General features: G+C 46.8%; 1 protein-coding gene across 1 annotated transcript in view; it reads left to right on the top strand.

Moving 5' to 3' along the window:
- LOC142194291 (hemicentin-1-like) overlaps window positions 1-26,647 on the top strand; it is a 193,247-nt gene that overhangs the window by 67,961 nt on the left and 98,639 nt on the right. The window lies entirely within an intron of this gene.

Here is a 26,647-nt window from a genome sequence, read left to right as displayed (position 1 = left end):
ATCAGTTGTCAGGACCGACCTAATAGTACGTCACATGGGGGGAACCAGTTACATATTTTTTTTTTTAATTTAAAATGAGATTTTTCCCTAAGTCCTGAGTGTCGGGGCTTGGTCGGTATCTGGCCCACCATTTGGGGAATTGATCGCTCTGTTTTCTTTGCTCCAGACACTTCTTGTCCATTTACTATAGATTCCTCTGGTATACATTTCCCTTTCGGAGCGCTGTGGGTGTGACCGCACTAATCTGGTATCTCTGGTTGCAGCTTTACTGGTGAATACTATTGGTGATATTTTGAGCTTTCAGAGTGCGGAGGGTCCTGCTCCGGGGGTCACATCTGGACATGACCCCAGACCCTCCCTGCTCTGAAAGCTGCAAATATCATGTTCTGGTTATGTAATAAATGTATCACACCTGTAATAATTCTGTCTTGTCTAACACAAAACCATCGGAGGATTATTGTATAGATAATTAGCGCTATATCAGGGTCAGACACAATTTATACTATTTGGGGGAATTTTGTACAACTTTGGGATCCGGACCATGTGCTGTGCTTATTGTGTTGCCTGATCTGTAAAATGATATAAAAGTCTGGACCCCGTTACACTACAATGAGGCCTATATACATGTCATTTGTATGTTTGTGCCCCCTGAGCTGGTAATCCAGGTTTGTTTTATTAGGCCCACACCCCAGGTTGCAGAAACGCAGCGTTTTATGTTGCAGATTTTGCTGCAGTTTTTTGAGTCAGAGTCAGGAATGGAAAATATAAAGGAAGTTCTGAGACGTTTCGCTTCTGCTTCATCGGCTCCTACAACAAAAACACAACAATCTGCTTTGTGTCTCATCTTCCTTATAAGATCTTCGGTATCGGAGCAGGTCATTGTTGTTACACAATTTCCTCGCTGTTTTCCTCTTCTGATCTGGTGATGAACAGTGATGGCGTCCATTACACGTCTCCTTAGTTCTCTCTGTGTGGGTTGGGGGTTTGTGTGTCCTTGGGGTCTCATGGTTCTTGTTTGGGGGTATGGGTGGTCGTGGGGTAGATGGGGGGGGGGTTAAAGGTCTTTGGGTGGGGGATTTAGTAGTCCATGGGGGGTGGGTGGTTTTATAGTCCTTAGGATTTCATCTTCCTCTTGTTTGGTGACAGCTGGACACGTATTGGGCAGCGATCTCCACAGTGGCCTCTTCTTCTCCCAGTAGGATGTAGAGTTTCCTCTTCTCGTCTGCAGATATGAAGTCTGGGATGTGGGCAGAGAGTCTTTAGTAGTAGACGGCCCTCACAGCTGAGTATTTGGTGCAGTGTAGCAGGAAGTGGGTCTCGTCTTCTAGGGCCCCCTGGTCACAGTGCTGGCACAGTCTGTTCTCCCGTGGCTTGTACGTCTGCCTGTATCGCCCCGTCTCTATCTCTACACTCACCGGCCACTTTATTAGGTTCACCTGTCCAACTGCTCGTTAACACTTAATTTCTAATCAGCCAATCACATGGCGGCAACTCAGTGCATTTAGGCATGTAGACATGGTCAAGACAATCTCCTGCAGTTCAAACCGAGCATCAGTATGGGGAAGAAAGGTGATTTGAGTGCCTTTGAACGTGGCATGGTTGTTGGTGCCAGAAGGGCTGGTCTGAGTATTTCAGAAACTGCTGATTTACTGGGATTTTCACGCACAACCATCTCTAGGGTTTACAGAGAATGGTCCGAAAAAGAAAAAACATCCAGTGAGCGGCAGTTCTGTGGGCGGAAATGCGTTGTTGATGCCAGAGGTCAGAGGAGAATGGCCAGACTGGTTCGAGCTGATAGAAAGGCAACAGTGACTCAAATAGCCACCCGTTACAACCAAGGTAGCCAGAAGAGCATCTCTGAACGCCGCACAGTACGTCCAACTTTGAGGCAGATGGGCTACAGCAGCAGAAGACCACACCGGGTGCCACTCCTTTCAGCTAAGAACAGGAAACTGAGGCTACAATTTGCACAAGCTCATCGAAATTGGACAATTGAAGATTGGAAAAACGTTGCCTGGTCTGATGAGTCTCGATTTCTGCTGCGACATTCGGATGGTAGGGTCAGAATTTGGCGTCAACAACATGAAAGCATGGATCCATCCTGCCTTGTATCAACGGTTCAGGCTGGTGGTGGTGGTGTCATGGTGTGGGGAATATTTTCTTGGCACTCTTTGGGCCCTTTGGTACCAATTGAGCCCATGTGGTGCTGAATTTTTCCAGCACTGACAGGCTTTCTTGGAGGTCTTTCTCGGTGGGGGCCAGGAGTAGGAGGTCGTCGGCGTATAGCAGGAACTTCACCTTACAGTCGTTCAGGGTGAGGCCTGGGGTTGGTGAGGCCTCCAGGGCTGGAGCCAGTTCATTGATGTAGATGTTGTAGAGCGTTGGGCTCAGGCTACAGCCTTGTCTGACCCCTCGGGCCTGTTGGAAGTATGCTGTCCTCTTTTCGTTCTCCTTCACACTACATTGGTTTCCAGTGTAGGAGCTCTTGATGACGTCGTACGTTCTTCCTCCTATTCCACTCTCTAGGAGTTTGAGGAGTAGGCCTGCGTGCCATACTGAGTATAACGCCTTCTTAAAGTCCACGAAGCAGGCGAATATCTTGCCTCTTCTGGTGTTGTGGACATGGGTCTTGAGGCTGTGCAGGGTGTAGATATGGTCTGTGGTGCGGTGGTTTGGCATGAACCCTGCATGGCTCTTGCTGAGGACCCCGTGTTGTGTGAGGAAGGTGAGGATTCTGTTGTTGATGATGCTGTTGAACAGTTTCCCCAGCGTGCTGCTGACGCAGATCCCTCTAGTTGTTGGGGTCATATTGGTCCCCATTCTTGTAGATGGGGGTTATGAGGCCTTTGTTACAGTCTTGGGCGAAGTGTCCAGCATTGAGCACGAGGGTGAATAGCTTTGCCAGTACCGCATGTATTGCTGGAGGGCTGTATTTGATCATCTCTGGTAGGATGCCGTCAGGGCCGCTAGCTTTTCTGCTTTTCATCAGGGTGATTCTTTCCTGTATATCGTTTATGGTGATTGGCGAGTCCAGAGGGTTCTGGAAGTCTTTGATGACTTTCTCCATGTCCCTCAGTTTGGTGATTATCTGTTGCTGTTCTGGGGTTAGGTCTTCTTCACGGATGTTTTTGTAGAGACCCCTGAAGTAGTTGAGCCAGATATTGCCATTTTGGATGTGGAGGGAGTTTTTCTTGGGCTTTGTGCCCATGTGGTGCCAGGTCTCCCAGAATGAGCTGTCCTGGAGGGAGTCCTCTAGTTGCTCTATTTTGTGGGAGAGGTACCTCTGTTTCTTCTCTCTGAGGGAGCCCTTGTATTGCTTGCGTAGATTGTTGTAGGCTTCCCTCACCTCCTTGTTGTTGAGGTCCCTGTGTTTTTGGTTGGAGGCTGTTCTTAGGGTATGGCGTAGTGCTCTGCAGTCACTGTCGAACCATTTGTGGGACTGTTTGTTGGTTTGTCTTATTGGTTTGGTTCGTTTCAGGCCTGCTAGTTCTGCTGTGGTCTGTAGGATGTACTTGAGATCCTTCACAGCTCTGGTGACTCCCTGTTGGTCTGGCTGATAGGTGTTTGTATGGAAGTTTGTGAGCAGTGTCTTGATTTTGGGTCGGTAGGTTGCGTTGGTTCAATGGCCTGGTGTTTGGCCCATTTGAAATGTCTTGGTAGGTTGTAGAGGCCGGACTGTTGGGGCTCATGTGTGGGTGTTTTGTTCATGGTTCTCATGTATAGTAGGATCTGGTTGTGGTCTGATAGATGGGAGTCAGGTGCGATTGTGAAGTCTTCAATGTCTGACGGGCCTGTGTCTGTAATGGCATAGTCCACCACGCTGTTGCCCACTTGGGAGTTTAGTGTGAAGCGTCCTCTGGAGTCGCCTCTGATACGTCCGTTTATTATGTACAGTCCTAGGCTTCGGCACATGTTCAGCAGTTGTCTCCCGCTCTTGTTGACAGTTCTGTCTTGGCTGTTTCTTCTTGTCTGTGTGGGTTCTGGATGGTGGCTCTCACTACCGTGCGTATGTGGGTTGTCGTCAGGGGGCAGGTAGTCTATCTCTGTGCCTGTCCTTGCGTTGAGGTCTCCAAATATCAGTACTCTGCCTCTGGGCTGGAATTGGGCAGCTTCCCTTTATAGGACCTCGTAGGTATCAGGGTCATGGTAGGGGGACCCTGGTTGGGGGATGTATACTGCACAGAGGTAGATGTCTTGCTGGCCGCTGAGGATGGAGCTGCTTATTTTTATCCATATGTGATTAGTTCCACGTTTAATAACTTTTACGTGTTCTTTGAGCTCCTCCTTAAACCATATCAGTATGCCTCCTGAGTGGCGGCCTTGTTTAGTGGTCTTACTTTTCTGGATGGGCACGGAGAATTCGTTGTAGCCCTTTGGCGTTAGGGACTCATCTTTTGCCCGGGTCCATGTCTCTAGGAGGATTTGGATGTCTATGTTTTTTAGTCTGTCTATGAAGTCTGGATCTTTTGGTTTAGATCTATAGGCTGAGGCGTTCAGCCCTTGTATGTTCCAACTACTGATAGTCAGTGGTATCATCTTTGGTGGGTAATCTTTGTAATGAGCTGTCCTGCAGAGGACGGGCTGGATTCTTGGCTGGTAGCAGTGTGGCTACGTAGGTGAGAGTTTGGTTCATGTGTGCCGCTGTTGTATCCATTCTGGTGGCCGCGGACTCCATTCTCTTCATCATATCATGTCTTGTATGTTGGTGGTTGTCGGGCGTTGTTTCCATGTGTCTTTGTCTTGTTTGGTGTCTAGGCCCGGGGTCACTGTTGAGCACTAAGTCGTTGAATTCCTTCGCTAGTAGGCTGACTCCATGTTTATTGAGGTGTTTGTTATTGTATAGGTGACGCTTATCTATGGAGGAGTGTTGTGCCATTGTGATGTTTGATGTTGATCTGATTTTGGTCGCCAGCTCTGTGTTAATCTCCCTCATGATATCTTCAGAGATGTCTTCTCGTGGGAGCAGAGATGACAGGATGATTTTACAGTCTGGGAACTGTTGCTTTCTCTGCTAATTGGCCCGCTGTCTGTTGGTGCTGGTCAGGGAGACCTTCTGTGCCTGTGTGTATGACAATGTGCTTGGTGTGTGGTAAAGAAAGGCTTGTTGATGATGGTATTTGCTTTCTCAATTGTTGGGCAGTGGATTTTCTTGACTCTTTTCCATGGGAAGAGCTTTCTTGTATTAATATATTTGCCATTGGAGTCTATGATCAGGACTAATCTGGGTTTGGGATTTTCATTGTTTGGGTTTGCCCTGTCTCTGTCGTGTTGGGCAGTTCTGATCTTTCTTGTGTCAGGCTCTTCTGATTTATTGGTATCTTGACCAGAGTCTGTTGTGTCGGTTTCCTTTCCCTCTGTAACATCTCTGCCTGTTCAGGCCTCTGCGCCACCCTCTGCTCGCATGCTGCGGCGCAGGAGGCGGGCGCAGTTTGATAATCTGCTTAAAGTTTTTAGTCGCACTGTGTGAACTCGGCTCTAGTTCTGTAATTGTATTTGCACCACACCCGTCTTCTGCCAATGTTGCCTCTGTCCATTAAGGGTTTGATTTTGTCTTGCCTGTGATTGACAGCTTTCCTTCCTATCAGGTTCAGGGCGGGTTCTTCCTCCCCTATTTAGTCTTGGCTCACAGTCACACTGGTGCCGGTTATTGCCTCTTGCTTCTGGTATCTCTTGCTGTTTATTTACTTGTATTCTAATCCTTGACCTCTGGCTTCGCTACTGACAATTCTTTTGGACTCCGATTTGGCACTGCATCGCTCTCCTGTTACCGAACCCTGGCTGGCTGACCTCCCTTTGTTGTTCGTCTTGTCTGCGTTTTGTGTTTCACGTATTCAGGGAGGGACTGTCTTCGTGGTTGTCGCCTATTACCTAGGATAGGGCCTGGCAATAGGAAGGGAAAGCGGGGGGCTTCAGCTTAGGGCTCACTGTCACTTGTGCCCCTTCCTCCAGGGTTCACCAGCAGCTTCTGGGGAATTATCATATGGCTATTCCCTAACACCCTCTTTCTTAGATCTTATCTCTTGTGTGAGGTGTTGTCTGTAGTTTCAGAACTGTTATCTCTTCCTTCAAATCTGCATTTTCCTGGAGGCAGCGTGTCATATTTTCCCACAGTTTTATATTCTCCTGGTAACAAATCTTTTCTCTCAGATTTGCATTTTCCTGGTGAAGTTTACATATGGTTTCCTGTATTAATCAGATCCCGTTGCTCCTCCTCTCTGGATATCAACCAATCAGATATCGGCTTAACACGCACGGCTCCACTCCTATTCATGAGCGAGGCATCCCAGCTAGAAAAGTCCCCACCTCTCCCCCAGGTGGTGAGGAGGAGAACACGCCCGCTCACTGTCCATATCACCTCCTTCACTTGAGTGAGATGTGTCCGAATTGAGGTATACGCCCCTCTATCCCAAGGCAAAGACAATCAGATTATTCCAGCTCCGCACCTCTAATAGCACTGTATGATTGGAGCTTTTGGTTCACCTAAAACTCCTGCTAATATGAGCTGGTTGTATGGTTCGTCATGCCTGCAAGTTACATTTAGGTGAAACAAAAGCTTCGATCAGGTTCCCATCTATATTATTTCCTTTCATGTCTTCATAGAGTTTGGTATTTATTGTGGCTTTGCTCTAATTCCATTTTCAAACAGCATGCAACACTTTCTGGGATTATCCCCCGGTTCGGGGGCATTCACACTACCGTCGGTGTCCGACAGGTAGTGTCCGCTCAAAATCTGGCACGGACATTAGGAGCGGACACTAGCTGTGTCCGTGACACCTGCCATTGATTTAAATGGGCATCGGGTGCGTTCTTTTGCACTCCGTGCCCGTCCTTCACTGTCCGCGTGTAAAGATGTCCGACTTTTCCAGTGGACAGAAAAATGTCCGACTTTTCCAGTGGACAGAAAAACCCGACATGTCGGGTTTTTCTGTCCACTGGAAAAGTCAGACATCTTTACATGCGGACAGTGAAGGACGAGCACGGAGTGCAAAAGAACGCACCCGATGCCCATTTAAATCAATGACAGGTGTCACGGACACAGCTAGTGTCCGCTCCTAATTTCCGTGCCAGATTTTGAGCGGACACTAGGAGCGGACACTACCTGTCAGACACCGACGGTAGTGTGAACGCCCCCTTACTTGTCTTGTTACATGTTTTCTTAATCATATTGCCTGATACTTGTTATCATTGCAGCATTGCCTATCTCTGGACTTGGAGCTATATGTGCCTATTATATATACATACTAGCTGGTACCCTCGACTTCGTCTGCGGTGATTGTAGCAGTGGGTATATACAGGTGCGGGTAAGGTTTTCGTACTGTGTATAAGGTATGGGATATGAAATGTAACTGTGTATCTTGTTTTTGCAGTAATTCTGAGAATACGTGAGACTTTTGTGATGAATGTAATTTGTATTTCAGCTGCTATACGGTGTTGGTATAAACTGTACATAGTGTCTTTGGGACAGAGGTATTACAAGTGAATATACTTGGATATACGACATTGTATGATTTGTTATTTCCCGCCAGTACATGTAAGTTTTGGGCACAGGTTACTCTTGAGCAGCCACATACAGTTGTCCATGTGAGGAGCCTGGTGTGGTAAATGTCTTCCGGCTACTTTCAGCGTTTGTCCTTGGGATTTATTAATGGTCATTGTAAAAGCCAATTTAAGGGGAAGTTGTAGTGGTGTGAATTGTAATGGGAAATGATTTGGTATAATTGGAATGCGTGGGGTTAACACACTGTCACCTGTAGCTGCTCCTGTAAGAATAGTGGCTGCAATGATATTTGTTCCTAGTAGTGTGACACGTAGCCTCGTGCCATTACACAATCGGGGGCATCCAGATTACGCATGAGTAGAACAGGGACGCCAATCGTGAGTTCTAGTTTATGTGAAAGGACGCCGAGTAATTCTAAGGTGGGCAGTAAGGCAGATCGGTGACATTATTATCCACCGTTACGTGTTCGTGGTGTGTTGAAACGGTACATTGGTGACTTTGGCTCATAAAACCGCAGCAAAATTTGCAACCAAAACGCTGTGTTAACGCAACGTGGTGCTTCAGCCTTAGGCCTCCTGCACACAAATGGCACGGATATGGTTTTCACTGACCTATAGATTAAAAATAAATTGACAGAGCTGCAAATACGGACAGGTGTAGGGAAGGTATAGGACAAATATAGGACAGGTGTAGGAAAGGTATAGGACATATATAGGACAGGTGTAGGGAAGGTATAGGAGATATATAGGACAGGTGTAGGAAAGGTATAGGACATATATAGGAGAGGTGTAGGAAAGGTATAGGACATATATAGGACCTGCTCTATATTTTACAGCTCAATTTGTCCCAGACACACAGCCGCAAAAACAGGATCTATGTGTATGGGCCCATTGAAATGTACAGGACCAATTGTAGATAAAAGTCTGTCCCTGTGCATTATAGCTTAGTAACTCCATGTGACTCTTATTAATAGCAATTAACCCCATCATGTCCCTCACATTAACCCTTGTGTAAGAGTTACTGATATGTGAGAGACTTGGAGGTAATAATTAAGTATCTTCATTACTGAGGTCTTTTATTAGTACCTCCATGTCTCACATATTAGTAACCTTTATATGAGGCACACAGGGGTTAATATGAGGGACATGATGGGGTTTATTCCTATTAATGTGAGGCACATGGAGTTACTAACACTAAACTAATAACCCCAAATGCCTGACATTAATGAGAATGGGAACTAAAGGAAGGGACCTGTGTGTTTCTTACTTTCACTTTGCTAGCAGCTTCCTCTCCTCCTCGGGGAACCTTTGCAGGATGCGGACGGCAGGAGCTATCACTATAGCAGGCAGAGACCTGAGCGATTAAGCTCCACCCCCTGGGTTTCCTGCACCCCTCTCATTGGAGGGCAGTGAGAGAAGGGGAGTGTCCTTATGCCTCAGCTCTAGCAGAGCACTGAAGGGATGCTCAGACTTCATTTAACTCTTGCAGGGCCTGTGCTACTGGCGTGCCAGTGAAATATGGCAGGAGTGCCACTCTTGGCACGTGTAGCAGGGGTTGCTGACCTCTGCTGTAGGGGGTAATATGAATTTTGTGGCTTGCTATGGTCCAAAGTTTGTGAGATTGCAGAGATAGTGATGTGAGTTTGGGTTTTGTGGGGGTCCTGGGAAAAACGTATGTGTGCTATTGTGACAAAAAGTAGCCTATTGCACAATCCAGTGTAGTAACTATGTTTGTGGAAAATTTCAGCCAAATCGGTGGAGCGAGTTTTGCGTGATTGAGGAACAAATATCCAAACAAACTTTCACCTTTATAATATTAATAGGATATTCTTTTATGTGCACGTTCCCTATTGACATGCAGCTTTCTTTGAGATGGTTGAATACACTGTAATGTGTCTATACACTTGCATTTGTCAATACCAGTGAGACTTTGTTCTCTTTTATAGTAATTTACTAGCTGGTACCCGCAACTTCGTCTGCGGCAGGGGTGAACCTAGTCTTTGTGCTGCCTGAGGCGGACGTCAGAAAGCCGCCCCCCCCCCCCCCTTCTGGGAGGAGGGGGTCAAGCGGATCCAAGCAGAGGGGGCGGAGCCGAGCGGAGGGGGCGGAGTTAGCAGGCAGGGAGAGGACCTGCTTCTCTGCTAAGCGTGAGGGGCGGCCGTCCTCACTGTATGATCTGTTATATACATGTACGGTGACCCCTCCTCACTGTATGATCTGTTATATACATGTACAGTGACCCCTCCTCACTGTATGATCTGTTATATACATGTACGGTGACCCCTCCTCACTGTATGATCTGTTATATACATGTACGGTGACCTCTCCTCACTGTATGATCTGTTATATACATGTACGGTGACCCCTCCTCACTGTATGATCTGTTATATACATGTATGGTGACCCCTCCTCACTGTATGATCTGTTATATACATGTATGGTGACCCCTCCTCGCTGTATGATGTTATATACATGTACAGTGACCCCTCCTCACTGTATGATCTGTTATATACATGTACGGTGACCCCTCCTCACTGTATGATCTGTTATATACATGTACGGTGACCCCTCCTCGCTGTATGATCTGTTATATACATGTACAGTTGTAATGTCCCGGTACTGCTAGTCCAATTCCCTCTAATTGTCCTTGCAGACCGAGATGATATGGACATTTGCACATAAGATAAAAAGATTCCTCCCCAGTCATTCCTTCTATATTTCACCAGAGCATGCGCCATCTTGTGGATGTTTTTGTGAGCTACACCTGCCTATACTTTGTCATTGTAATTTGAGCTGGCACTGTAAAGGGAGTGTCCATTATAATTAGGTGCCCTCCAGGACCACTCAAGGGAGCTTGGCTGGCCTGGAGGCGGAGCTGAGTGACCGCCCACTCTAGAGAGGGGGTTGGGAACTTTTTGGTCTTTTGTCTTCGGTCTGGAGCTGAGCACATGGGAAGCTGTAAAAATGGCAGCCAAGTCTCCGGGAAATTGTAACAGAGACGTCTTTTCCTCTGTACCCAAGCTTCTTCTCAGAGAATACTTTCTTCTGAATCTCCAAGCAGAGATGCCTTTTCCTCTGCCTCCAAGATGTTCCTCAGGGAGTGTTTTCCCCTGAAGCTCCACGTCTCTACGAGTAGGCCGTCCGGTATCCATACATCTGGGAACTCCACACGTATTTCTTTATTCAAGTAAGTCTTTGGGACAAATATATATTTAAGGAGCCCATAGCTAATCTGACGGAAATTGAGGGTCCCCCACCGTCGATAACTTGTATCGCCTCTTCTATATACGTGTACCCAGATTTGTTGAGGACTAACCCCCTGGATACAGGCCATCCCTACAAGTATATACAAGTTTAACTTCCCAAGCTACTATGAGTTAACCAAGTCCAAGGTATTCTTGCTCAAATCTCCATCACCTGATTAAGTGGACATTGTCTATAAAGATCGCTGTATTGTATGTGAAGAATCACTCCGTCATCTGTATATTTGTATCAACTCGTCCTGCTAGTAAAAAGAGCAACAATTACCCCCGAAGCCTGGTTGTCTGTTGTCATTGTCAGATATCACGCGGGGGAGGGTAGTCGGGGACATCAAAAAGGAGGTTTTGTGTACATTTGGGACCCAGGATTAATCCCCTGAAAGCCAGCCACATCGGATATTACCCGTGATACCAGCCCTGGCCTTCCTGAGTGTTGCACAGTGACCCCTCCTCACTGTATGATCTGTTATATACATGTACGGTGACCCCTCCTCACTGTATGATCTGTTATATACATGTATGGTGACCCCTCCTCACTGTACGATCTGTTATATACATGTATGGTGACCCCTCCTCACTGTATGATCTGTTATATACATGTACGGTGACCCCTCCTCACTGTACGATCTGTTATATACATGTACGGTGACCCCTCCTCACTGTACGATCTGTTATATACATGTATGGTGACCCCTCCTCACTGTATGATCTGTTATATACATGTACGGTGACCCCTCCTCACTGTACGATCTGTTATATACATGTACGGTGACCCCTCCTCACTGTACGATCTGTTATATACATGTACGGTGACCCCTCCTCACTGTATGATATGTTATATACATGTACGGTGACCCCTCCTCACTGTACGATCTGTGTTATACATGTACGGTGACCCCTCCTCACTGTATGATCTGTTATATACATGTACGGTGACCCCTCCTCACTGTATGATCTGTTATATACATGTACGGTGACCCCTCCTCACTGTATGATCTGTTATATACATGTACGGTGACCCCTCCTCACTGTATGATCTGTTATATACATGTACGGTGACCCCCCCTCACTGTATGATCTGTTATATACATACTTCTTAGGTGTGTGGAGACTTATATAGCCATAGTTGCTCCACTGCAAAGGAACATGGGAAGAATATGCAAATCTGTCTCCCAAGATGTAAACAGGGAGACAGTGCCTCTGTTATGCTGCCCTCTATAGCATGCACCCTGAACAACATGCAGACTTCCCAGAAGCCTTTGCTGCATGATGCGAGGTTATAGCTGCTGTAATGAGGAGGCAGGACTTGAAGAGGAGGGGGGTGTTATAGAGGAGCGCACACTCTGCTGTCTGTGCGTACATATTCCGTCACTCTCTCTCAGTGCCGATTCATCTCCTGTAATGTCTTCGTTCCTAGATAAATTCCCGTTGTTATCTCCGGTGCTCGCTCAGTCTCTGCTCTCCTCTCCGGTGCTCGGTAAGTGGCTGCTCCCGGTGCTCTCCATGTCCCGGCTCTGCCTCAGGTATATAAAGATTAGATAATAACATGTTCTGTTGTGGCCACAGCTGTAAATAATCCGCAAACTCCTGAGTTACTTCCATTCAGGATATTCCAGCCTGTTCTGTCGCCTTCTGTTCATTACACCGGGAGATCTCCGGCCCTCACTGAAATGACTGGGGGAGGATGGGAACATTGAAATGACTGAGGTGGTGGCAGCTGTGCTTACAATGAACACAGAAGTTCTTCTATTCGGGATCAGTGGTTTTCACAGCACAGTCCATTGTTTGGGAGGGTAGTAATAGTCTGCAGAATCCCCCTCTGCAGAATCAGAGTAGGCCGCTGACTACAGTCACGGCCAAAAGGTTTGAGACTGGTACAAATATTTTTCACACGTTTTGCTGCATGTTTTTGGATCTCAGCTGCTTAACCCTTCCGGACACTATACAGCAGCAGTTACACCTACCAGTGTATAAGATCCTGTCGGTGCAGCCCAGACTTCCCCCTCACAGCCATGTCTGATTGTAGGGTGTGGGACAGGAAGACGGGAAGAAGTCTGCAGCGATGTACAGCTTCACTCCAGACACATGTGAGTGTTTTTTGGTAAAATATAATATTTAATATGTATATATGTGTACATTGGCTTATAGTTTGTGTCTTGTATACTGTGTGAATACTGTATGTTTGTATACAGTTAGGCCGCAACACTCCCCGACACCGTTCTCAGCTCACTGCTCTGCCGCCTTCCCGACCCTCCACCTTCCCCAGGTATCCACGCCAAGGACACTGGTAAGTTCACAGCCTATGTTTGCATTGGGACAGCAGGCCCACATCCGCGCTGCCTACTTCTGTCCTTGAAACTCCGCTCTACCCTTTCGACACACCGCTGCCACTTTACCCTCGCTACTATCTGCCTACTCTACCTTACTGCCCGCCGGCTGTCTCGCTACTGTCAGTCACTATACCTACCTACTCTCGCCTTTCATTAATCCTCCGCCAAACAGCTCTTTCTCTCACTTCCTGGTCACTTAATCCCTTGCCGACATACGCCGTTGTACTACGGCGCATGCAGGCTATTTCACTATGGCAGTCGCCCAGGAGCTGGGCGCCCGCCATAGCCGCCCGGTTGCCTACTATTACACACAGTTGGCAACCCGCGGTAATGTTCCCGGTGTGCCCACACTGATCCTGGACATTAACCTTTAGCGCGCCTCACTCATACCTTTACTGTGCGTCCGCCATGTCCCCCGCTGCGTGTGGGCGCCGCCATCTTCACTCTCATCTCTGCTACCCGCACTCATCTCCGCTGCCGGTGTCAGGTTGCTATGGCAGCCGGTAGCTGTGTGAAGCCTCCCTGGGATGTCACTGTTTACATGCTATTGCAGGCTATGCTATGTAGCCTGCAATAGCAGTGTCGCTATTATGCATTGCATTACTGATCACACCCCCTGGTGTTCAAGATCCCTAGGGGGTCTAACGACTGCACACACCACATGTTAAATAAAACATTAACAAATAAATACCCTACCAAAAAAAAACAAAAAAAACACGCAGAAACAAAAAATAACCCAAGCCCTAGAATACATATAAAACTGACTGAATACTGTGAAACACATACATCAAAGCTAGCCCTCTCTCCACAATCAACCGTGCTACAGAGCTAGACAAAGTTTTCGCCTCTGCAGTGAACGTCGCACCACAAAAACCAGGCAAAACACACAAAATCCCCTTTGCCCACTTTTAACACTCAACAATTCATAGCACAACTCATCAAACCTCTGCCTTTCAACCCACATGTTACACATACAATGTACACTGCTACCCCCCTAAACAAGACACCCTATACATCCCCCGACACCAACATATAACACACTTATGCCTGTCACCATATACTGCCTTTCAAAGCAACACCGTTTCTACACAGTTTACTCTTTTATTCCCGCCCTTACAATAAAAATAAAACCATATACATTTCTGATCCATGTAATCCAACACAATCATACACTACATATCACATGTCATTTTCCATACCACTCGACGACGATAAAAACATCTCACACATTCCCTTTCTTCAAAACATCCGCACCATTGCCCATTTTTTCCCTCCTTCCCAGGACATCACACACAATCCTACTAATATTATAAAGGTGAAAGTTTGTGTGTTTGGATGTTTGTTCCCTAATGACGCCTAAACTAGCGAATGGATATGCGCCAAATTTTGCAGGAGGTCTGGGAGAGGAAGCAGGGGGAACCGCCACAGGGAATACTGTGATAGGAGGCGGAGTGGGGAGCAGGGGGAAAGGGGAAAATGGGGGACACGAAATTGAGAGCCAGGGGGAGGCAGAAGGCCGGGGGAGTGGGGTTACAAAGAGAATTCACATGAGGAGGAGGGTTGCGAATGGGGGCCACCGCAGAGTTTGGAGGGTTCCGCGGGAGGGGGGCGCAGAGGTATGTCTGTGCGCCGCCGCGGGAAAGTGAGGGGGGTGCTACGACATACAGGGGAAGTCGGAGGTGGGTGTTCAGGCCGAGGGGGGATGGAGGTTGCTGCGGGAGCGAAGGGCGGTGGCTGGTGTGGGGGCTGCCGCGGGAGGGTAGCCTAGGGCCAGTGTACCATAGCCAGCACCTATTGCCCACATGTACGCTGCTCCACGTCAACGCTGATGTGCGGAGGAAATCATGGGTGGATGCTAGTATGGTATATGTATGACTGTGTCGGTATATATGGTATATATCTGTGGTATGTGTGAGTATATATGTTATATGTATGACTGTGTAGGTATATATGGTATATGTATGTGTGAGTATATATGGTATATGGATGACTGTGTAGGTATATATAGTATATGAGTGAGTATATACAGTATACTAGTTTTGGAATTTGCTTCATGTCACTTATACCTACAGAACCGCCATTGGTTTTCCTATAGATATAATGGAAGGAAACCTCTACTGACTCTCTGTGAAAAGCGTTGCGCTATACACTATGATGTGATGTTGCTGCGGTTTTTCTCGCGGCATTTTTATTTTATTTTATTTATTTTTTTTTTTTTAGCTGTGGCCGCTACGCGAGGCTTTATCCTTATAGTGTGATGTGCAGATGATAAGGATTAGGCCCAACAGTGAGACGCAGCTAAAAAAAAAACTGTGGTAAAAAATAGCGGTGAATCACAGTTTGTTTGTTTTTCCCACAGTATTTTTTTTGAGCTTCTGTTGCATTTCCTGCACTTTCTCCCCCTATTAATTATATGTAGAAATGCTGGTGATTGCGCAGCTGGAATTACCCGCCATAGTTTAAGCGCACGCATCTTACAATTTGCAGCATCTTCCACATTTTTTTTCCTGCAATGTGAGGATGCGGTAAATTGATTACATTTCAGGGCTCGTTCACATCTGTGCCCGATCTCCGTTCTGCAGGTTTCCATTTCCTGCTCAGAACAGGGGCAGGAGACAGAAACCTGCCGGCCTTTTTTAAACCCATTCATTTGAATGGGTTTGAAAAGTGTCCGGCCATGAGCGCCAGTGAGCGTTTTATGCGATCCGCCGTGAAACCATTTTTTTTTAAACAGGACACAGAGTCGGACATGCAGGACTTTGTGTCTGGTTTAAAAAAAAAAACTTGTTTCGCCGCAGAGAGCTCAAAACGTTCACCGGCACCTCAGAATGGAGACCGGACGCTGGTGTGAACCCAATGTCATTCAGTTTGCGGTTTCTGCAATGTAGGGTTCAGCTTTAAAAAAAAAAAAAAAAAAGCGTTTTTTTTTTTTTTTTAGTTGCAGATTTTGCTGAGGTTTTCTGAGCCAAAGCCAGGAGTGGATTGAGCAAGAGGTAGAAGTATATGAGATCTCTATATATCTCCCATTTCTATTGTCGCCACTCCTGGGATTGTCTCAAAAAAAAACAAAAAACCCTGCAGCAAAATCTGCAACAGAAAAAGCTGTGTTTCCACAATGTGGAGGTGTAGGTGGAGTGGTTTAGGCCTATGTGCCAGTACCTCTAGACAGCTAATCCATACTCTGGCTGGAGTACAACTGCGTGTAGCACTGGCTCTGCTGTATTGCACTCGGTGCTAGTAGTTGGTGTGGTGTATTGGAGTTCCATGGGTGAGAGGGGATCTCCTTCCCCATACGTCCAACACAGCAGCACAATGGATGGGGTATTCCTGCCCCTGCGTGCAATCACGTGGAACTTTTGCTCAATCAATGAACCTTCCCTATAAGTGGTCAGCAGACCCCCCTGTAAGGGTTGGAAGAAAGTGTTTGTTAACCCCTTCTTCTTTCCTTTTTTTCTCTTTCCCTTTTCTTTCCTCCTGAGAGAAAGATTTCGGTTTTGTCTTGCCTGCTCTGCAGGGTGTCTGATGGCTCAGCTGTGCACAGCTCATTCACTGCCCAGTAAGGTAAGCTGAGTCCTAGCTCCAGCTTTCCTCTGTGTTTAGTGCAAACTAAAAGCACTGATACTTTTTGCTATGGGCATTCTGTCAACTTCTTTTCTGTTGTGGAATTCGTGTGGGTGCATAGTCTGAGCACTTATGTCTATTGCTGTAGCCTGTATGTGCCTGTCTGTGTTACAGTCAGGCATGGAATTTGTGTGGCAGCTTCAGCTCCCTTTATGCTTAGTGCATAGTCTGTGCATGTCTATTGCGGTGGCCTGTGCGATTGCTATGGCTTTTACGCAAATATCTGGCCAGGCTTCACCCGCTGCCCTAAAGTGCAGCTAATGTGAACAGCAGCCTATGAGATAGCAGTGAGTTTTCCAGCAACTCCCACAGCTCTGGTGAGGTAAGCTGAAGGTGCACCAAGACTACTTTTGTGAGTGAACAAGTCCCTTTAAAAAAGGGGAGTTTTTTTGTGTTTCTGTCTGTAAGGAAAGATACTTTTATGTTGAGTGCACTGGGTCTAAAGTTCTATACTGTTTGTACTGTACCCGAAGGCTAGATTTGCCTGCTGCGGCATCTGCCTTAGGCTGCCTGACTAACACCTACTGTGTCGGCTTGACTATAAAATTGATCGTTGGGGCCCTCCCCAAGAGTCGATATGGCCGTCTCTAAATTATCGAGGCACACGGTAGTGCCATCAGAAGATGGCTCAAATCTCCAGGATGCGATGGACAGGTGCGCGGAGGGTTCCCTGCGCCGAATTTATAATGCAGGCGTTCCCCGTGATGCTCTTCTGGCGTTCCTATCCTCCACCTCCGTCATACAGAGGGAGAGGATTCTCCAGAACATACGGATCAAGAGGTTCCTTTCAGAGGCGCCCTGGAGGTCAGGGCAGAGGAACAAATCGACGCACCACCCGGGAGCCTGAGAAGGAGAAAGCTACCTTCTGACGTCTACTCCCCCCTACCTCCTTCCCCTGTATCCACTCCGCTTTTGCCAGTGGAAGGTCGGCTTTCCCACTTCACTGCGGCATGGAGCCGTCACATTCAGGACCCATGAGTCCTCCAGCTCGTCTATTTGGGCTACAAAATAAAGTTCACGTCTCACCCACCCGACAAATTTGTAAAAACCTGTGTCTTATTTGGTCAAAAGCAGATCCTTCTGGAGAACGCCTTTCAGGAATACCTGGACAAAGGCGCTCTAGAGCCAGTGCGTCTGGCAGAGCAATCGACCGGAGTATACTCTCCAGTGTTTTTGGTACCCAAAACAGCGGGAGGCTGGAGAATGGTGGTCGATTTAAGATCTCTCAACCAATACGTCCTCAAGACCCGTTTCCGGATGGAAACTATCAGGTCAGTGATACCTTTTCTGCATCGAGGAGACAGGTTTGTCACCCTAGATTTAAGACACGTATATTTACACGTCCCAATATTTCCACCACACAGAAGGTTCTTGAGCATTGGGGTTGTCTTGAACGGTACTCTGTGTCATCTGCAGTTCACAGCTCTTCCGTTCAGAATATCCTCGGCCCCCCACACCTTTACTAAGGTCGTGGCCCCGGTCGGTGCACCTCTTCGGCTCCAAGGTATATTCATCATACCGTACCTAGACGATTGGCTGTTAAAGGCCCACTCAACGCGGCCCACCTAAGGATCACTATCGCCTTCCTGGGAAGAATATGCAAATCTGTCTTCCATGATGTAATTAGGAAGTCAGCTGCTGTTGCCTCAGTGTTGCAAACCAATAGAGGGCGCTCACTGGAATGTGCAAGCCTGTCTTCCCTGATGTAGTTAGGAAGACAGAACTCCAGTGAAATAACCCAATAAAGGCTGCTCCCTTTGGCATCATGCTCGACCTTCCAAGAGGCCTTTGTTTTGCAATGACGCTGGGATTATTACCAGGTATAGTCTCTCAATCGAGGACGGCCGTTTCGATGTACTTGCATCTCATCAGCTCGATGTAGAGAGGACTATAACCTGGTAGAGGTGAGAGGCTTAGACAGGGTTAAGGGGATATTGTCACTCCTTAGGGAGAGACCGCCATATAGGTGTGTGGAGACTTATTAAGCCTTTAGCACTCCACTTTGCAAAGGACCATGGGAAAAATATGCAAATCTGTCTTCCATGATGTAATTAGGAAGTCAGCTGCTGTTGCCTCAGTGTTGCAAACCTATCGCCTTCCTAGAAGAGTTAGGCTAGCTGATCAATTGGCAGAAGTCAGCAGTCGTCCCCACCAGCAGAATCCAGTTCTTAGGGTTCATCGTGGACTCTCAGAGGATGGAGATATCTCTTCCTGACAATCGGAAGGAGAAGATTTGTCGGGCGGTGCAACATCTGGCGGTTACGCGGGAGGTTCAGGTAAAAACCACAATGAAGGTCCTAGGTTTAATGTCAGCAACTGTGGATGCAGTTCCATGGACACTATGGCATATGCGACCACTACAGAGCGAGATCCTCAAGGTATCGAGCCACAGCCCCTCAGGGCTGAAGAAGCCTATCCAGTTGTCCATCAGTACCCATCGATCACTGCAATGGTGGTCTCTATTGAAGGATGGGATGTCCACGGTCCAGCCCGACTGGACCACCCTGTTGACAACGGATGCCTCCCTTCATGGCTGGGGAGCGCATCTGGGGGTGACCCTGGCACAAGGGACATGGAGCTGACTGGAGACTGCTCAGTCATCGAATTGACGTGAGTTATGCGCAGTGTACCGAACCCTGCTATACTTCACCCGGGATCTACGCGGCAAGGCGGTCAGAGTCAGGACGGACAACGTCACAGTGGTCCTCTACCTGAACAAGCAGGGAGGGACGAGGTCCTCCTCAAGCTAACAGATCGGATTTTTTCCTGGGCGGAGGAAAATCTAAGCCACCTCAGTGCGGTGCACATAAGGGGACATAGCAGCAGAGACAGCTGCCACAGGGCCCAGGACATTAGGGGCCCAGTGATAGCTGCTACTGCTGCGTTTTTTTAAAATACCGATCCTGGCTGGGCTGGGATCGGTAAGTGACACCGCGGGCCCCACAAAGACTATCATTATCCCCAGGGGGTCTTTGCAGTGGAGGCTGACAGCGTAGGAGCCGGGGGACAGGTAAGAAACTGTTAATGAATCCTTATCTAACTAATAGTCTTCAAAGAGGATGTAAACACAGGATGTCTATAGCCTATTGATTGTTAGCCCCAAGGCTGTAGTGGTCTGACTAGCATGTGATCATTATATCTCTTGCCATGATATATGCAGCTAGACTTTGTTTCATGAGAAAGTCCATCCCAGTTTGGATAGTAATAATGAGATGGAGATTACAATAGGCTTTAGCCAATAATCACAGGCTAGGATTATGTTACCACTCTACAACCAATCATGTTATGCCAACTATGTTATGTTCTAGTCCAACCTGCTCTTGTCTGTATTGTATTTAAACTACCTTTTCCTACCATTAAAATCAGAACTCACTTGATACACCAGCTGTGTGTGTGTGTGTGTGTGTGTGTGTGTGTGTGTGTGTGTGTGTGTGTGTGTGTGACTTCTCACTCTATTATGAGGACCCCTTGATGTCCCTAACAAATTGGCGCCCAACGTGGGGCTTGAGAGATAAGGAGATGGTTTGCTGAGCCTTCAGACAACCAGTGATTACAGAGGTTCCTGGAACCACAGATCCAACAAAGTCTAGCTGCATATATCATGGCAAGAGATATAATGATCACATGCTGGTCAGACCACTCCAGCCTTGGGGCTAACAATCAATAGGCTATAGACATCCTGTGTTTACATCCTCCTTGAAGACTATTAGTTAGATAAGGATTCATTAACATTCCATCTCCTTATAACCTAAAGAAGGGTTTCTCCTCTTTGATCTTTTGTTTAAAGTCTCAATAGTACACAGCCCATAGTGTCTCCATGTTAATTAGTCTAACAAATTCCTTTGTGAGACAAGACTACTTATCTCTGATAGGGACAAGATGACTGACAAAATACAAGATGGAGGATGTGATCCTAACAAAACAGTATAATAATTGTTTATGGGTATCCACAGTGGGATATAATACTGTGTGCAGGGGACACTATAGGGTACAATACTGTGTGCAAGGGCCACTATGGGGGATAATACTGTGTGCAGGGGCCACTATGGGACATAATACTGTGTGCAGGGGCCACTATGGGACATAATACTGTGTGCAGAGGCCACTATGGGACATAATACTGTGTGCAGGGGCCACTATAGGGGATAATACTGTGTGCAGGGGCCACTATGGGGGATAATACTGTGTGCAGGGGCCACTATGGGGGATAATACTGTGTGCAGGGGCCACTATGGGACATAATACTGTGTGCAGGGGACACTAAGGGACATAATACAGAGTGCAGGGGACACTAAGGGACATAATAGAGTGTGCAGAAATGCGGAGGAGGGAGTCAGTCGAGGTCACCATTCCTAGTTACGCCACTGATCCCACTATCAACCTGACGCTCAATCACTCCTTCTCTGAAATAAATTTCCTAGACACTGTCATCAAGATACTGGACAACAAAATTGAGACATCGCTGTATTGGAAATCAATTGACCACCCAACCTACCTAAGATGGGATAGCTTTCATCCAAAACACATAAAGAACTCCATTGTATACAGCCAGGCCATCAGATACCATCGCATATGTTCAGACCCTGCAGATAGAGACGAACACCTTGGAGGCCTCAAAAACACATTCTTGAGGCAGGGTTACCATCCAAGATCAGTTGATAACCAAATCACCAGGGCCACCAGAATACCAAGATCGGAATTATTAAAATACAATACCAAACAGGAAAACAATTGGGTGCCCCTGGTTGTCACATATAACCCCCACCTGGAGATGCTGAGAGGAATTACACGCAAATTACATCCACTACTACAAAAAGACCACCGTCTAAATCCATATTTCCAGACCCTCCTCTCCTGTGCTACAGACAGCCACCAAACCTCAGGTATATGGTTGTGAGCAGCTCACTGTCACCTCCAACTAACACAGGAACATTTCCATGTGGACAGATAAGGTGCAAAAACTGCCCTCATATACTGACCACTGACAGGATAGAGATACTGGGGCCACACGGTGGCTCAGTGGTTAGCACTGCAGCCTTACAGCGCTGGAGTCCTGGTGTTCAAATCCCGCCTAGGGCAAAAAAATATCTGCAAGGAGTTTGTATGTTTTCCCCGTGTTTGCATGGATTTCCATCCCATATTCCAAAAAAAGACATACTGATAGGACAGTAGGCTTTAGCCAAGTCACAGGCTAGAATTATGTTACCACTCTACAAACAATCATGTTATGCCAACTATGTTATGTTCTAGTCTAACCTGCTCTTGTCTGTATTGTATTTAAACTACCTTTTCCTACCATTAAAATCAGAACTCACTTGATACACCAGCTGTGTGTGTGACTTCTCCAGGCCTGATATTTGATTTGGAACTCTGCAACATACTCTATTATGAGGACCCCTTGATGTCCCTAACAAATTGGCGCCCAACGTGGGGTTTGAGAGATAAGGAGATGGTTTGCTGATCCTCCAGGCGACCAGTGATTACAGAAGTTCCTGGAACTACAGATCCAACAAAGTCTAGCTGCATATATCATGGCAAGAGATATAATGATCACATGCTGGTCAGACCACTCCAGCCTTGGGGCTAACAATCAAATCAAGGAAAGAGATATGGATTTATGAGTAAAAGCTGATGACTAGGGTTGAGCGATTGTGTTCGGGATAAATTGGATTCCGATCGGTGATCGAGAAAATTTAACGATCACGATCGGTAGTATTTCCCACAATGCCTTCACACTGAGTATATAGCGTATACTCAGTGTGAAGGCTCCGCTGCGGTTCTATAGGAATGAATGGAAGAAGCCGGCACACAGCCTTAACCCCCTGCGCGCCGGCTGCCTCCATTCATTCTAATGGGAGACTAAAGTAGCATCTCTAGTAGCTACTTACCTCCAGAGATGGCTGCTCCGCTGCTCTTCGCCTCGCTGCCGCTCCAGCTGCAGTCTTCTTCGCCTCGCTGCCCCCTCCCTGCCAGGTCAGGAGAGTGTGGGCGGGTTAGGAGAGTGTGGGCGGGTACAGGGCAGGCACACTCTCCTGACCTGGCAGGGAGGGGGCAGTGAAGGGAGAAGAAGACTGCAGCTGGAGCGGCAGCGAGGCGAAGAACAGCGGAGCAGCCATCTCTGGAGGTAAGTGGACACCAGGGGGGACTAAGTAGCCAGAGGATTAAAAAAAAATCCTCTGGCTACTTAGTGATTCACTACACAGCGTGGATTCTAACAATTGTTAGATTCCATGCTGTATAGTGAATAGGATTGCTTTTAAAATCCGATCTCCGATTAATAAAAAAAATCCCATTGACTTGCATTGGGATCGAGATCGGGTTCGAATGAAAAATGATTGGAAATCGGATTTTAAAATCGATCCTGAAAAGTCAGGATCGGTTCAACCCTACTGATGACCTTGTTTAACACATTGCAGTAAGGGATGAATCTGTCACATGGGTTCATGGCATCCTACAGAAATCACTGACCTGAAACAGCCATAAAGACACTCTCTGAACTGATAAGAACATTGCAAACTTATGAATTGTTTATTTGTATGTACCAATAACCTTCTCCCCCCCCCAGAATTATATTCCTATGTGTCCTGTTGTACATAAATATGCAGCCTTCAGAAATGGTATTTAGATCTACCTGAAGAAGAAGCCGAGAGCTTCGAAATGTTATAATCTGCCATCATTATTAGTTAGCCATTAAAAAAAGGTATCAACTTCAGTAGTAATGAGGCAGTCTCCTATGGCTGTGCAGGGCCCCCTACTGTACACATTGTAGTACTGCAGTCAGTAATAATGAGGCAGTCTCCTATGGCTGTGCAGGGCCCCCTACTGTACACATTGTAGTAGTACAGTCAGTAATAATGAGGCAGTCTCCTATGGCTGTGCAGGGCCCCCTACTGTACACATTGTAGTAGTACAGTCAGTAATAATGAGGCAGTCTCCTATGGCTGTGCGGTGCCCCCTACTGTACACATTGTAGTACTGCAGTCAGTAATAATGAGGCAGTCTCCTATGGCTGTGCAGGGCCCCCTACTGTACACATTGTAGTAGTGCAGTCAGTAATAATGAAGCAGTCTCCTATGGCTGTGCGGTGCCCCCTACTGTACACATTGTAGTACTGCAGTCAGTAATAATGAGGCAGTCTCCTATGGCTGTGCAGGGCCCCCTACTGTACACATTGTAGTAGTGCAGTCAGTAATAATGAAGCAGTCTCCTATGGCTGTGCGGTGCCCCCTACTGTACACATTGTAGTAGTGCAGTCAGTAATAATGAAGCAGTCTCCTATGGCTGTGCGGTGCCCCCCTACTGTACACATTGTGTAGTGCAGTCAGTAATAATGAAGCAGTCTCCTATGGCTGTGCGGTGCCCCCTACTGTACACATTGTGTAGTGCAGTCAGTAATAATGAGGCAGTCTCCTATGGCTGTGCAGTGCCCCCTACTGTACACATTGTAGTAGTGCAGTCAGTAATAATGAAGCAGTCTCCTATGGCTGTGCGGTGCCCCCTACTGTACACATTGTGTAGTGCAGTCAGTAATAATGAGGCAGTCTCCTATGGCTGTGCAGTGCTCCCTACTGTACACATTGTAGTGTGCAGTCAGTAATAATGAGACAGTCTCCTATGTCTGGGTCACATTTCGGCTCGGGTGGCATTAGTCACACAACAAACGGGAAACAAAACAAGACTATCATTTCTATGGTGTCCGTAACAAAAATCCCACCTTGTCTTACATTCTTATGGTTGTCAGTATCACACATGATGTCACTCCCATACAGAATTGTGCACAACTATAACTACAGTCTTTACAATCCTCGCACTATTTTACACACTGTGTATTTCTTCCAGTTGTAGACAATCGCTGATCTATCCTGTCACAGTAAAATCACATTGTACGACTTCTTCTCACACAATTTTAATGCAAATTTTTTTATATTGCACAAACAATGTCCTTGCCATATACTGGTCCTTCCTCTGTATACAATAACAGCACTGCTCAATCCGCCACATAACAGACTTCAGGGAGTCTATGGCACAACTGCAGGAGCCGGATGATGGTGACAAAGAAGATCATCCAAAGAGAAGACAGGTGGTTTTGTTAGTGCCCCTCCCTTCCTGAGCACTCACTGAGTGCTGTATATACATCTATAGGGAGATATTATTATGTGGCTTCCTCCTGGTGCAGTGGTCATGGTTGCTGGGTCCTAGAGGAACCATAGCGGCACTGCTGTATACACTAGGAAGCCGTACTCCTCCAGTAAGGACTTACTCACACAAGTTCGTTGACCATGTGCTAGCTATTGTATTAATGGTCAGTCCACAACTCCATAGACTTTTATGGATCTATTTACCTGACCGCTGTATTAATGGTCCGTGTGAACGATCTGATAAAAAAAATAGAATTTGTTATTTCACGGGAAAAGTTCACTGATCCATCAATAGACTCGTGCCTATGAGGAGTCAGTGACATTGGAATACTCTCGGGTTCTTTTTATACAGCCAAGTGCCGGGCTCTGTTATGTACATGTAGCCTTAATGGGGAAAAACTGTCACCTACATAAAAATTATTAGGCTTTTTTTTTTGTATATTTTACTAAATGTAAATCCTATCCTACTATTGTGAAAGTTTGTGTGTTTGGATGTTTGTTACTCAATCACTCAAAAACGGCTGAATGGATTTGGATGAAATTTGGCACATAGATAGATTGTAACCTGGAGTAACACATCGGCTACTTTTTATCCTGGTAAATGACATGGCTTCACGACTGTTATGAATTTATGTTCACATACTATATTACACTGCTCTTATCTCAGCTTCTGATAAAGCCAGGGCTGTTACCTCTCTATGTAAACACACAGATAACACTCAGTGGATTGTGTTCATGCATTTGCATATTATATGATCTGCTCCAGGCAGTGTTGACAAACTGACATGGGCAAACACCTTTAATCCAAATTTGCCGTTTGCCAATTTTAAACATGCCTGGAAAAAGAAAATCTAATTTGTCGCAAACAATGAGAGCTATGAAGGAAGCCGGAAGTCACAGAGCTCTCCTCGGATCATCAACGACAAGAACATGCTCATTATATGGCGTCCCAGCAAGCTGCTGTGATGCCAGAACATTCACGGGCACAGCACAGGGAACAAGTTCAGCAGCAGAGAGCTGCCGAAATGCCAGAGCAGGCGGACCATTGATGGCAGCAATTTGCTAAATATAGGCGGATCATCGACGCCAACAACCCGCAAACAAAGTCACGGGCAGAGGCTAATGTAAATATCAAACCCTAAATATCACCAAAAGCAGTGCAAAGTTATCAAAGTTATTGAATAGCCCAAATAAAAAATGCTATAGGTTTCAAAACCGCATGTACTGAAAACCCCCCAAATATGTCTGGTCATAGAGCAGGCTGGGAAGACCTGGTTCATCTAAGGCTTCTTGCAGACGACCGTGGCCGTGGTCAGTGTGCTATCCGTGTTTTTCCTGGATAGCACACTGAACCATTCCGTTCTATGGGCCGTGTGTGGGCCAACAGTCCCGGCCGCAAAATATAGAACCGGGCCTATTCCCATCTGACTTTTCGGCCCTGCTTCCGTGGCTCCTCTTCATTGAATGAATGGGGCCGCGGAAGCACGGGCAACATCTGCATGCCACTTGTGGCTTTAATTCTTGGCCAGTCAGAAGCACATGGTCGTGTGCAACCAGCCTAACATCAATTGGCAGGGCTGGGGACAGGTTGGTGACCGGTTTATCGGGAGTGGGTCTGCTGTCTTCTGCTGTCATATGAGTCTGTTGGGTAAGCTCATTGTCCCAGAACGCGGAGATAGGAACCTCTTTGTGATGTTGCTATCAACAATTTACATAGAAGAATCAGGAGCGTCCACGCTAGGCCAGGGACGCCTCGGTGACTCCATCTCTCCACTGAGTATTTATATAAGCTTTTAGTTGT

This window comes from Leptodactylus fuscus, chromosome 2 (assembly GCF_031893055.1).
Source record: "Leptodactylus fuscus isolate aLepFus1 chromosome 2, aLepFus1.hap2, whole genome shotgun sequence".
Lineage (NCBI taxonomy): Eukaryota > Metazoa > Chordata > Amphibia > Anura > Leptodactylidae > Leptodactylus > Leptodactylus fuscus.
The sequence above is the reverse complement of the archived record's forward strand: the minus strand, read 5'-3'. Positions and strand labels throughout refer to the sequence as shown.